The sequence below is a fragment of the Pristiophorus japonicus genome, chromosome 5 (genome assembly GCF_044704955.1).
Source record: "Pristiophorus japonicus isolate sPriJap1 chromosome 5, sPriJap1.hap1, whole genome shotgun sequence".
Classification (NCBI taxonomy): Eukaryota; Metazoa; Chordata; class Chondrichthyes; family Pristiophoridae; genus Pristiophorus; species Pristiophorus japonicus.
Genome location: NC_091981.1, coordinates 159,599,422 through 159,614,485, shown reverse-complemented (window position 1 = coordinate 159,614,485; position 15,064 = coordinate 159,599,422).

Genomic DNA, 15,064 nt, shown 5'->3' with positions numbered 1-15,064 from the left:
CCAGATCATGAAGAATACAAAAAATTAGCTGGAAGTTACTATTTTTTTTTCATTTTAAAAGATTGATTTACATCTGTGACAAAGTAATAGATTTTGAAGTGTGACAGATGAATGTTAAATGAAAGACTTCTATAAATACTTTGTGCTCACGATAAGTCAGATTTGACACTGTTCTGGGGTGGTGCTCATCTTGTGAAAAAAATTGGAAAGAAGTTTGTAAGTGTTCTGCTCAGAGAAGTGGGCTCAATTTTCCCCTAATTACATTTTTTGGCGTATTGCCAGAGTTACGCCAGGTTTTTCTGGCCCCAATTAATCCAAAAAAAAAGTACCAAGTTTCCCCATTCTATTTTTTTTAATTGGCACCACGCAGCCTGTCCTGCAGCTTCAGGGGGGGCAGAGCCTAATGTCCGCATGGACAAAACGATGCCCCCCCCTTCTGCGCATGTGTGGGATAAAAAAGGACGTTTTTGATGTGATTGCTATGGGCGCGCATGTTCAGTCTGCATTCGGCCATTTTTAAAGACCCAGTTGTGTGTGAGAATTTTAATTCTCATTGGAAAAATCGGAGTTGCAATACAAGATGCAACGTGGCTCAAGGACATAAGAATATAAAAAATATGAGCAGGAGTAGGCCATACGGCCTCTTGAACCTGCTCCGCCATTTAATACGATCATGGCTGATCCAATCATGGACTCTAGGCCACTTCCCTGCCCGCTCCACATGTCCCCTTAAGCCCTTATCGGTTAAGAAGCTGTCTATCTCTGTCTTAAATTTATTCAATGTCCCGGCTTCCACAGCTCTCAGAGGCAGCGAATTCCACAGATTTACAATCCTCTGAGAGAAGAAATTCCTCCTCATCTCAGTTTTAAATGGGCGGCGCCTTTTTCTAAGATTATGCTCCCTAGTTCTGGTCTCCCCCATCAGTGGAAACATCCTCTCTGCATCCACCTTGTCAAACCTCCTCATAATCTTATACGTTTCGATAAGATCACCTCTCATTTTTCTGAATTCCAATGAGTAGAGGCCCAACCTTCTCAACCTTTCCTCATAAATCAACCCCCTCATCTCCGGAATCAACCTCGTTAATCTTCTCTGAACTACCTCCAAAGCAACTATATCCTTTCGTAAATATAGACACCAAAAATGTACGCAGTATTCCACATATAGCCTCACCAATACCCTGTATAACTATATTGCTTCCCTGCTTTTATACTCCATCCCCTTTGCAAAAAAGGCCAAGATTCCATTGGCCCTCCTGATCACTTGCTGTACCTGTATACTGACCTTTTGTGTTTCATGCACAAGTACCCCCCAGGTCCCGCTGTACTGCAACACTTTGCAATTTTTCTCCATTTAAATAATAATGTGCTCTTTGACTTTTTTCTGCCAAAGTGCATGACCTCACATTTACCAACATTATACTCTGTTATGTATGCAACACCTTGTAACCAGCATTCTGTCGCCACCAGAGGGTGCATCTGTTGGAGTCCCAAGGGATCCCATCAACCCTTGGGAGCACTGCATGTAAGCAGGCCTCCCATGCTGTGCCAGCACTCTGGAGTCAGAATAAAAAGACTAAGGTCACACTTGCTCAAGTCTACAGTACTCAGTCACATTGCTTTATTTGAAACATATAACAATTGGCGATGAGTAATAGATAACGAACCATCACGTGAAAATGCAGAGAACTGTTGATATCCTGGAGAAATTCTCAGAAGGTGACGATTGGGAAGCCTTTGTGGAGCCTCGTGGCCAACGAGCTGGAAGGGAATGAGAACGTTGCCAAACGAAAGGCGATCCTCCTCACCGTCTGCGGGGCATCAACCTATGGCCCCATGAAGAATCTTCTTGCTCATGTGAAACCAACAACCAAATCGCATCAAGAACTGTGTATGCTGGTCTGGGAGCACCTAAATCCGAAGGACAGGGTTCTGATGGCAAGATATCGATTTTATACCTGTCAACGGTCTGAAGGCCAGGAAGTGGCGAGCTATGTCGCCAAAGGCGCCTTGCAGGACATTGTGAATTCGATGGAGTCCTGGAACAAATGCTAAGAGACTTATTTGTGCTTCGCATTGGCCTTGAGGTTAACTTTCACAAACTATTGACTGTTGAAACACCGAACCTGAGCAAAGCCATAATGATAGCCCAGGCATTTATGTCCACCAGCGATAACACCAAACAAATTTTGCAGCATAAAGATGCATCGGCAAGTACTGTACACAAAGTAACGTCGTTTTCAGGCAGGAATGCATATGGCAGAACATACACACCTGCAGCTGCATGACCTCAGTTGACTCGGAGTCCGCCATTAAGTGTGAATGTAAGGCAATTAACACCTTGTTGGCGCTGCGGAGGTGATCATTAAGCCCATCAATGCCGCTTCAAACACTATGCGTGCAAAGGCTGTGGAACAATGGGACACTTCCAGCAAATGTGCTTTCGAGCTGCAAACCCTGCAAACCATCACTTTGCAGACGAAGATCGATCCATGGCAGATCAAACTGAACTAGAGACTCGACCCGAGGAGGCAGAAGTGTGTGGGGTACACCACGAAATGTCCACCGATCATGTTAAAAATTAAACTGAACAGAATTCCAGTATCCATGGAATTGGACATGGGTGTGAATGAGTCTATCATGAGCAAAAAGACCTTTGAGAGGCTGTGGTGCAACAAGGCACAAAGGCCCAAGATGAGCCCTATTCATACCAAGCTGAGAACTTACACTAAAGAGCTGATCCCTGTAATTGGCAATGCAGCAGTAAAAGTCTCCTATGATGGAGCGGTGCACGAACTACCACTATGGATTGTACCAGGAGATGGCCCCAGACTGTTCGGCAGAAGCTGGCTGGGAAAAATCCGTTGGAACTGGGACGACATCCGAGCACTTTCGTCCGTCGATGACGGCTCATGTGCCCAGGTTTTGAGCAAGTTCCCATCGTTGTTTGAGCCAGGCATCGGAAATTTCTCTGGGGCGAAGGTGCAGATCCACTTGGTTCCCGGTACATGACCCATCTATCACAAGGCACGTGCGGTGCCATACATGATGCGAGAGAAAGTGGAGATCGAGCTGGACAGGCAGCAACGAGAGGGCATCATCGCGCCGGTTGAGTTCAACGAGTGGGCCAGTCCAATTGTTCCGGTTCTCAAGGGCGAAGGCACAGTCAGAATTTGTGGGGACTATAAAGTAACGATGAACCGTTTTCACTGCATGACCAGTACCCACTACCCAAGGCAGACAACCTATTTGCAACGCTGGCAGGAGGGAAGACGTTCACCAAGTTGGACCTGACCTCGGCCTACATGACGCAGGAGCTGGCGGAATCTTCGAAAGGCCTCACCTGCATCAACACGCACAAAGGTCTGTTCATCTACAATAGATGCCCGTTTGGGATTCGATCAGCGATGGCTATTTTTCAAAGGAACATAGAGAGTCTGCTAAAGTCAGTTCTGCGCACTGTGGTTTTCCAGGACGACATATTGATCACAGCTCAGGACACCATCGAACACTTGCAGAACCTGGAAGAGATTCTAATTCGGCGAGATCGTGTGGGACTCAGGTTGAAACACTCGAAGTGTGTTTTCCTAGTGCCAGAGGTCGAGTTCTTAGGGAGAAGAATCACGGCAGACGGCATCAGACCCACCGACGCCAAGACGGAGGCCATCAAGAACGCGCCGAGACCACAGAACGTGACGGAGCTGCGGTCGTTCCTGGGATTCCTCAATTATTTTGGTAATTTCCTACCCGGGTTAAGCACTTTGCTAGAACCTCAACGTGTGTTGCTACGCAAGGGAGATGACTGGGTATGGGGGAAATCACGAGACTGCTTTTGAGAAAGCCAGAAATCTGTTATGTTCCAACAAACTGCTTGATCTGTAACGCCCATGTAAACATTTAGTGCTAGCTTGCGATGCGTCTTTGTACGGGGTCAAGTGTGAAACATAGAAACATAGAAACATAGAAAATAGGTGCAGGAGTAGGCCATTCGGCCCTTCTAGCCTGCACCGCCATTCAATGAGTTCATGGCTGAACATTCAACTTCAGTACCCCATTCCTGCTTTCTCGCCATACCCCTTGATCCCCCTAGTAGTAAGGACCTCATCTAACTCCTTTTTGAATATATTTAGTGAATTGGCCTCAACAACTTTCTGTGGTAGAGAATTCCACAGGTTCACCACTCTCTGGGTGAAGAAGTTCCTCCGCATCTCGGTCCTAAATGGCTTACCCCTTATCCTTAGACTGTGACCTCTGGTTCTGGACTTCCCCAACATTGGGAACATTCTTCCTGCATCTAACCTGTCTAACCCCGTCAGAATTTTAAACGTTTCTATGAGGTCCCCTCTCATTCTTCTGAACTCCAGTGAATACAAGCCCAGTTGATCCAGTCTTTCTTGATAGGTCAGTCCCGCCATCCCGGGAATCAGTCTGGTGAACCTTCGCTGCACTCCCTCAATAGCAAGAATGTCCTTCCTCAGGTTAGGAGACCAAAACTGTACACAATACTCCAGGTGTGGCCTCACCAATGCCCTGTACAACTGTAGCAACACCTCCCTGCCCCTGTACTCAAATCCCCTTGCTATGAAGGCCAACATGCCATTTGCTTTCTTCACCGCCTGCTGCACCTGCATGCCAACCTTCAATGACTGATGTACCATGACACCCAGGTCTCTTTGCACCTCCCCTTTTCCTAATCTGTCACCATTCAGATAATAGTCTGTCTCTCTGTTTTTACCACCAAAGTGGATAACCTCACATTTATCCACATTATACTTCATCTGCCATGCATTTGCCCACTCACCTAACCTATCCAAGTCGCTCTGCAGCCTCACAGCATCCTCCTCGCAGCTCACACTGCCACCCAACTTAGTGTCATCCGCAAATTTGGAGATACTACATTTAATCCCCTCATCTAAATCATTAATGTACAGTGTAAACAGCTGGGGCCCCAGCACAGAACCTTGCGGTACCCCACTAGTCACTGCCTGCCATTCTGAAAAGTACCCATTTACTCCTACTCTTTGCTTCCTGTCTGACAACCAGTTCTCAATCCATGTCAGTACACTACCCCCAATCCCATGTGCTCTAACTTTGCACATCAATCTCTTGTGTGGGACCTTGTCGAACGCCTTCTGAAAGTCCAAATATACCACATCAACTGGTTCTCCCTTATCCACTCTACTGGAAACATCCTCAAAAAATTCCAGAAGATTTATCAAGCATGATTTCCCTTTCACAAATCCATGCTGACTTGGACCTATCATGTCACCTCTTTCCAAATGCACTGCTATAACATCCTTAATAATTGATTCCATCATTTTACCCACTACCGATGTCAGGCTGACCGGTCTATAATTCCCTGTTTTCTCTCTCCCTCCTTTTTTAAAAAGTGGGGTTACATTGGCTACCCTCCACTCCATAGGAACTGATCCAGAGTCAATGGAATGTTGGAAAATGACTGTCAACGCATCCACTATTTCCAAGGCCACCTCCTTAAGTACTCTAGGATGCAGTCCATCAGGCCCTGGGGATTTATCGGCCTTCAATCCCATCAATTTCCCCAACACAATTTCCCGGCTAATAAGGATTTCCCTCAGTTCCTCCTCCTTACTAGACCCCCTGACCCCTTTTATAACCGGAAGGTTGTTCGTGTCCTCCTTCGTGAATACCGAACCAAAGTACTTGTTCAATTGGTCCGCCATTTCTTTGTTCCCCGTTATGACTTCCCCTGATTCTGACTGCAGGGGACCTACGTTTGTCTTTACTAACCTTTTTCTCTTTACATATCTATAGAAACTTTTGCAATCCGTCTTAATGTTCCCTGCAAGCTTCTTCTCATACTCCATTTTCCCTGCCCTAATCAAACCCTTTGTCCTCCTCTGCTGAGTTCTAAATTTCTCCCAGTCCCCAGGTTCGCTGCTATTTCTGGCCAATTTGTATGCCACTTCCTTGGCTTTAATACTATCCCTGATTTCCCTTGATAGCCACGGTTGAGCCACCTTCCCTTTTTTATTTTTATGCCAGACAGGAATGTACAATTGTTGTAGTTCATCCATGCGGTCTCTAAATGTCTGCCATTGCCCATCCACAGTCAACCCCTTAAGTATCATTTGCCAATCCATCCCAGCCAATTCACGCCTCATACCTTCAAAGTTAGCCTTCTTTAAGTTCTGGACCATGGTCTCTGAATTAACTGTTTCATTCTCCATCCCAATGCAGAATTCCACCATATTATGGTCACTCTTCCCCAAGGGGCCTCGCACAACGTGTGTTATAACAAGCAAACGAATCGGGAACATTGCAACCGGTCGCTTATGCATCCAGGAGTTTGTCCAAGGCCGAAAGGGCCTACAGCATGATTGAAAAAGAAACTCTGGCATGTATTTACGGGGTGAAAAAAATGCACCAGTATCTGTTTGGGCTTAAGTTCAAGTTAGAAACTGACCATAAGCCGCTCATATCGCTATTCACAGAGAGCAAAGATATTAATACCGCTGCTCACATCCAAAGATGGGCGCTCACGCTGTCTGCATTTGTAATTCGCCATAGGCCAGGCACAGAGAACTGCGCTGATGCTCTCAGTCGGCTACCATTGCCCACCACCGGGGTGGAAATGGCACAAGCCTGCAGACTTGCTCTTGGTGATGGATGCTTTTGAAAACGAAAAGTCATCCGTTGCCCCCCCGCCAGATCAGGACCTGGACCAGCCAGGATCCTTTACTGTCCCTTGTAAAAAACTGTGTCCTCCATGGGAGCTGGTCCAGCGTCCCAGCGGAGATGCATGAAGAGATCAAGCTGTTCCAGCGCCAAAGACGAAATGTCCATACAGTCTTTTTTGGGATAATCGCGTAGTTTTGCCTAAGAAAGGCAGGGAAACTTTCATACACAACCTACATAATACCCAGCCAGGCATAGTAATGATGAAAGCTATAGCCAGATCCCATGTGTGATGGCCTGGCATCGACTCAGATTTGGAGTCTTGCGTGCGCCAATGCAACACTTGCTCTCAACTGAGCATGCACCCAGGGAGGCACCGCTAAGTTTGTGGTCATGGCCCTCCAAACCGTGGTCTAGGATCCACGTTGATTTTGCTGGCCCGTTTCTAGGCAAAATGTTTTTGGTTGTTGTGGATGCTCATTCAAAATGAGTGTGAAATAATGTCTGTCAGTACGTCCACTGCCACCATCGAAAACCTACGAGCTATGTTTGCCTCACACGACCTGTCTGATGTCCTTGTCAGTGACAATGGGCCGTGCTTCACCAGTGCTGAATTCAAGGAATTCATGACCCGCAATGGGATCAAGCACGTCACATCTGCCCCGTTCAAGCCCACATCTAACGGCTAGGCAGAACGGGCAGTCCAAACCATCAAGCAAAGCTTGAAATGCGTGTTGGAAGGCTCCCTGCAGACCCGCCTGTCCCGAGTCCTGTTCAACTACCGCACAAGACCCCACTCGCTCACTGGGGTTCCCCCTGCCGAACTGCTCATGAAAAGGGCATTCAAAACAAGGCTCTCTCTAGTCGAGGTCAGGCGGCCTCAACAAAGCATGTACCATGATCGTGCAAATTTATCACGCGATATTGAAGTCAATGACCCTGTATTTCTACTCAACTATGGACATGGTCCCAAATGGCTTGCTGGCTCTGTCATAGCCAAAGAAGGGAGTAGAGTGTTTGAGGTCAAACTTGTAAATGGACTAACTTGCAGAAAGCATTTGGACCAAACCAAACTGCGATTCACAGATAGCCACGAGCAACCTGAAGAGGAAATCACCAACTTCGACCCTCTGATACACACACAAGTGGCAACCGACATCATGGTTGATCACGAAGCTGAATTCATCATCCCCAGCAGCCTAGCAAGACCAGCTACGCAGTAGTCCAGCGAAGGCCCAACCTACTCACCTGCACCTGTGTTTGTACTGAGACAATCGACTAGGGAGCGGAAAGCCCCAGATCGTCTCACCCTGTAAATAAGTGTACTCTTGACTTTGAGGGGGAGTGATGTTATGTATGCAACACCTTGTAACCTAACACCACCAGAGGGTGCATCCGTTGGAGTCCCAAGGGATCCCAGTATCCCTGGGAAGCACTGCATATAAGCAGGCTTCCCATGCTGCGCCAGCACTCTGAGGTCAGACTTACTCAAATCTACAGTACTCAGTCACATTGCTTTATTTGAGACATAACATACTCCATCTGCCAAATTTTTGCCCACTCACAGCCTATCTATGTCCTTTTGCAGATTTTTTGTGTCCTCCTCACACAGTGCTTTTCCTCCCATCTTTGTATTGTCAGCAAACTTGGCTACGTTACACTCAGTCCCTTCTTCTAAGTCGTTAATATAGATTGTAAATAGTTGGGGTCCCAGCACTGATCCCTTCGACATCCCACTAGTTACTGATTGCCAACCCGAGAATGAACCATTTATCCCGACTCTGTTTTCTGTTACTGAGCCAATCCTTTATCCATGATAATAGATTACCCCCAACCCCGTGAACCTTTATCTTATGCAGTAACCTTTTATGTGGCACCTTGTCAAATGCCTTCTGGAAGTCCAAATACATCACATCTAATGGTTCCCCTTTATCCACCCTGTTTGTTACATCCTCAAAGAATTCCAGCAAATTTGTCAAACATGACTTCCCCTTCGTAACTCCATGCTGACTCTGCCTGACCGAATTATGCTTTTCCAAATGTCCTGCTGTAGGGGGTGGTGTGTGGGTCAGCTTCACCTCTGACTTTCTGAACGGTTCGAATCACTCCCACTCCCTTGATTCTAGACCTTGGATTTATTTGGGGATGTGACAAAAGTGCAGCAGACAACTGGTTTTGGTGCAAGAAACTTTTGGATTTGTTCAAGAAATAAATACAATATTATAATGCAATGTCAAAATTTTACACTCTTTAAAATGGGGAACACTTTAATATACACAAGGAAAATACAGCAGAAAATACCTCCCACCTCCAATTCCTCTCTCTAGCTAAGTTGAACTCTAGGGTACCAGGGATAATGCTCACCAATCCTTCCTTTGGACAGTTGTTGGTGGTTCACAATTTCGGGGTTCACTGGATTCCGTAGGTTCTGCCTGCCGAACCTGAACCTGGTAGAAGACCTCTTACTGCGTTCTCCTTCAGTTGGGGTGTGTCGCTGATGCGGTAGGGCGTGTGTTGGATGTATGGGGTAAGTACCCACTTTTCTTCCTGCAGAGATCGGGTTTTGAGATACTTTATGTAAATTCAACGGGCGAGATGATGCCCTCTCTCAGCAACCGGTCCAACTCGCTCTCAATTTTCTCCCCCATCACATACGACACAGCTCTGGCTTTGTGGTGCACTGGTCTGGTGTCCGGGGTGATGCGTATCACTACTTTGGTACCTTTGAATGTCCCGACGCCAGGTTGAAATAATGACTCAACTTGCTGTAGGACCTGTGAGCATGAACTTCACTCCACAGATGACATGGCGTGCACATCCCCCCATTTCCAGTACATCTCAGCTAACCAGCTCCTCCCCAACAGTGCGGGACCATTGCCCAGGACAATCCAGAGCGGCAGCCGGTTCGCCGATCCATTGTGTGTGGTGTGTGTCTGCCAACATTGCACTGCCTAGCACTGGAATGATTTCTTTGGTGTACGTCCGTAATTGCGTCTCAATGCGTTCTAGTTTGGGTCTGCTGGCTTTGAGTGACCACAGCTTTTCGAATTGTTGAACACTCATGAGTGACTGGCTGGCCCCCGTGTCCAGCTCCATGCGTACAGGGATGCCGTTTAATAGGACTTCCATCATCATAGGTGGCGTTTTGGTATATGAGCTGTGAATGTTTTTCACATGAACCCGCTGAACTTCAGTGTCCATTGATTTGCCCCAAGCGTCATCCTGCCTCGCAGTCCCCTCATCTGGTCCGTATATTAGTCTGGTTACAGGCTTTCTGCACATTCTGGCTAAATGGCCACTGAGGTTACAATTTCTGCAGACAAACTGTTGAAACCTGCAAGTCCTGGCAGTATGACTGCCCCCACACCTCCAGCATGAACGGAGATTCCCATTGTTGTGAACAAAAGCCTGTTACAAGGCATTCCTCGCTGATTGTCCCTTTGACTGCTCTTGAGCACCCTGTTAGTGGGTGTCAATGTCCCCATCCCGGGCCGCATTGTCCACTGCGGGGGACGTAAATGTCCGTTCACCCTGCCATTGTCTCTGTTGGAGACTTACTCTTGGGTCTATTGCTACCTGGGGTGTGTCGAACTGTCCTTGCCTGCCTGTGGGGCTCTGTGTCGCGTTTATGATATTGACTCCCTGATCCATCGCCACGTTGGAGGCAGAAGTGCACGCGTATATTATCTCGGTTAGCTCCTCCCCTGCCATAAAAGTCTGAGCCATCAACGCCGCCGCTTCCAAGGTCAAGTCCTTGGTCTCAATTAGCTTTCTGAAAATCCCAGCATGACCGATGCCCTCAATAAAGAAATCCCTTAGCATCTCCCCGCTGCAGGCATCTGTGAACTTACAGAGGCTGGCCAAGCACCGGAGGTCCGCAATGAAATCCGGTATGCTCTGTTTTTCTCGACGTCGGTGTGTATAGAATCTGTGTCGGGCCATGTGTACGCTGCTCACCGGTTTGAGGTGCTCACCGATTAGTTTGCTGAGCTCTTCGAAGGTTTTGTCCGCCGGATTCTCGGGTGCTAGCAGGTCTTTCGTAAGCGCGTAAGTCTTGGGTCCACAGCTGGTCAGCAGATGAGCCCTTCGCTTGTCGGCCGCTGCAACTCCCAGCCAGTCCTTCGTGACAAAACTCTGCTGGAGCCTCTCAATGAAATCGTCCCAGTCCTCACCAACACAGTACCGTTCATCTGTGCTGCCGGTGGCCATTCTAGTGGGTCGTTGATTCCCGTTTCTCGTCTCCAATGTAGAGTCCTTACACAATACCACAAGTCCACACGAGGCACATTCTATGGACAAGGTCACTCCATGACCTGAACCTTTATTCACAGGACCAAGAAGTGATGACCCTGCATGGGACCTCCCTTTATATACCTGGATGACCAGGTGAGGAGTGTCTCCCACAAGTTCACCCCCTGTGGTCAAGGTGTGTATTTCTTATGTATGTACAGTATTGCAGTGTTGTTACATAAAGGTTACATATATGACATCACCACCCCCTCAACATCTTATTGGGATCATACGTTAAGTCTCTCGGGTAGTCTGCGCTCTCTCGTGGAGCACCGCAGTTAGGGTTCTGGTTGTTGAGCCTTGGTATGTGTGTCTGTCACCTGTGGTGATCCCAGCCTGTCCGGGCTGACCGCAGGGACTGTGCATGCTGCTGAATGTTCTTGTTGCTCGTTCACTGGTAGTGGTGTGAATACCATCTCATGATTTTCCTCAGGTTCCTCAGTGTCCATGCTCAACCTTTTTTTTTACTTGGTCCAGATGCTTGCGGCATATCTGCCATTGTTAAGTTTAACCACTATGACCCTATTCCCCTCTTTGTCTATTACAGTACCCTTAAGCCATTTGGGCCCCAAAGCGTGATTGAGAACAAATACGGGGTCATCAATTTCTATGCATCTCCCCCTTGAATTTCGGTCATGGTACTCGTTTTGGGACTGGCGCTTGCCCTCAACAATGTCAGACAGGACTGGATGAATGAGGGACAGCCGAGTTTTGAGTGTTCGTTTCATGAGTAGCTCCATGGGCGGGACCCCCGTGAGCGAGTGCGGTCGGGACCTATAGACCAGCAGAAGGCGCGATAGGCGGCATTGAAGGGAGGGTCCTTGAATCCGGAGCATGCCTTGTTTTATGATTTGGACCGCACATTCCGCCTGGCCATTGGAGGCCGGCTTGAACAGTGCTGTCCTGACATGGTTAATGCCATTACCTGACATGAACTCCCGGAATTCGTAGCTTGTGAAAAATGGGCCATTATCGCTAACGAGGATGTCCGGCAAGCCATGCATCACAAAGACCGCGCGCAGACTCTCCACAGTGGTGGATGTCGTGCACGAATTCAAAATGATGCACTCGATCCATTTCGAGTACGCATCAACCACAATGAGAAACATTTTTCCCATGAACAGGCCCGCATAGTCTACGTGAATACGTGACCATGGCCTGGTGGACAAGGGCCACGGGCTGAGCAGGGCCTCCTTGGGGGCATTACCTAGCTGGGCACACATTGTGCACCTGCAAACACAGTGTTCCAGGTCTGAATCAATTCCCAGCCACCAAACGTGTGACCGGGCAATGGCCTTCATCAGCACGATGCTTTGGTGCTCACTCTGGGGTTCCCTGATGAATGCTTCCCTGCCCCTCTGGGGCATGACTACCCGGCTGCCCCATAGTAGGTAGTCGGCTTGGATGGAGAGCTCATCCATCCGTCTGTGAAACGGTCTGACCTCCTTAGGGCATGTTCCGTGTGCGGGCGCCCAATCCCCAGTCAGGACACATTTCTTAATCAAGGATAGGAGTGGATCTCTGTTGGTCCAGATTTTGATCTGGCGGGCTGTGATGGGGGTGCCTGCGCTGCCAAAGGCATCGACAGCCATGACCATCTCAGCGCTTTGCTCTGCTGCCCCCTCAGTGATGGCCAGTGGAAGCCTGCTGAGCGCGTCAGCGCAGTTTTCGGTGCCGGGCCGGTGCCGGATGGTGTAGTCATACACAGCGAACGTGAGAGCCCACCGCTGTATGCGAGCTGACGCATTGGCATTGACAGCCTTGCTCTCTGACAACAGGGATGTTGACAGCTTGTGGACCATTTCTAATTCAAACCTCCTGCCAAAAAGGTACTGATGCATCTTTTTCACCCCATAGACACATGCAAGTGCTTCCTTCTCAACCATCCCATATCCCCATTCAGCTTGAGAGAGAGATCTGGAGGCATAAGCCACAGGTTGTAGTTGGCCCTCAGCGTTACCCTGCTGCAACACACACCCAACCCCATAGGATGATGCATCACATGTCAGAACCAATTTCTTACGGCGGTCATACAGGGTCAGCAACTTATTTGAACAAAGTAGGTTCCGCGCCCGATTGAAAGCCCGTTCCTGACAGTTCCCGCAAAACCCATCGCAACCCTTACGCAGGAGCACGTGTAGCGGCTCCAACAATGTGCTTAAGTTCGGCAGAAAGTTCCCGAAATAGTTCAAGAGTCCCAGAAATGAACGCAACTTCGATGTGTTGCAGGGCCTGGGCGCTCGTCGAATTGCCTCTGTTTTGGATTCGGTGGGCCGAATCCCATCTGCAGCAACCCTCCTGCCCAGAAACTCGACCTCGGAAGCCAAAAACACACACTTAGACTTCTTGAGTCGCAGGCCTACCCGGTCCAGTCAGCGAAGCACCTCCTCCAGGTTTTGGAGGTGTTCCTCGGTGTCACGACCGGTGATGAGGATGTGGTCTTAAAATATGATTGTTCCAGGAATGGATTTGAGCAGGCTTTCCATGTTTCTTTGAAAAATCGCGGCCGCTGATCGAATGTCAAACAGACACCTGTTGTAAACAAACAGTCCCTTGTGCGTGGTGATGGTGGTCAGTAGAGTAGATTCGTCGGCCAGTTCTTGGGTCATATAGGCTGAAGTGAGGTCCAACTTGGTAAATAGCTTGCCGCCTGCCAGCGTGGCAAAAAGGTCCTCCGCTCTCGGGAGCGGGTATTGGTCTTGTAGGGACACCCGGTTGATAGTAGCCTTGTAGTCGCCACAGATCCTGACCGAGTCATCCGCTTTTAGGACAGGAACGATGGGGCTCGCCCAGTCGCTGAATTCAATGGGCGAGATGATGACCTCTCTCAGCAACCGGTCCAACTCGTTCTCAATTTTCTCCCATATCACATACGGCACAGCTCTGGCTTTGGCGTCCGGGGTGATGCGTATCACTACTTTGGTATCTTTGAACGTCCCGACGCCAGGTTGAAATAGTGACTCAACTTGCTGTAGGACCTGTGAGCATGAACTTCACTCCACAGATGACATGGCGTGCACATCCCCCCATTTCCAGTTCATCTCAGCTAACCAGCTCCTCCCCAACAGCGCGGGACCATTACCCAGGACAATCCAGAGCGGCAGCCGGTTCGCTGATCCATTGTGTGTGGTGTGTGACCGCCAACATTGCACTGCCTAGCACTGGAATGATTTCTTTGGTGTACGTCCGTAATTGCATCTCAATGCGTTCTAGTTTGGGTCTGCTGGCTTTGAGTGGCCACAGCTTTTCGAATTGTTGAACACTCATGAGTGATTGGCTGGCCCCCATGTCCAGCTCCATGCGTACAGGGATGCCATTTAATAGGACTTTCATCATCATAGATGGCGTTTTGGTATATGAGCTGTGAATGTTTGTCACATGAACCCGCTGAACTTCAGCGTCCATTGATTTGCCCCAAGCGTCATCCTGCCTCGCAGACCCCTCATCTGGTTCATCCGCCTCGTATATTAGCCTGGTTACAGGCTTTCTGCACATTCTGGCTAAATGGCCACTGAGGTTACAATTTCTGCAGACGAACAGTTGAAACCTGCAAGTCCTGGCAGCATGTCTGCCCCCACACCTCCAGCATGAACTGAGATTCCCATTGTTGTGAACAAAAGAGCTGTTACAAGGCATTCCTCGCTGATTGTCCCTTTGACTGCTCTTGAGCACCCTGTTAGTGTGTGTCAATGGCCCCATCCCGGGCCGCATTGTCCACTGGAGGTGGGGGGGAGCGTAAATGTCCGTTCACCCTGCCATTGTCTCTGTTGGAGACTTACTCTTGGGTCTATTGCTGCCTGGGGTGTGTCGAACTGCCCTTGCCTGCCTGCAGGGCTCTGTGTCGCATTTATGATATTGACTCCCTGATCCATCGCCACATTGGAGGCAGAAGTGCGCGCGTATATTATCTTGGTTTCCTCCTCCCCCGCCATAAAAGTCTGAACCATCAACGCTGCCGCTTCCAAGGTCAAGTCCTTGGTCTCAATTAGCTTTCTGAAAATCCCAGCATGACCAATGCCCTCAATAAAGAAATCCCTTAGCATCTCCCCCCTGCAGGCGTCTGTGAACTTACAAAGGCTGGCCAAGCGCCGGAGGTCCGCAATGAAATCCGGTATGC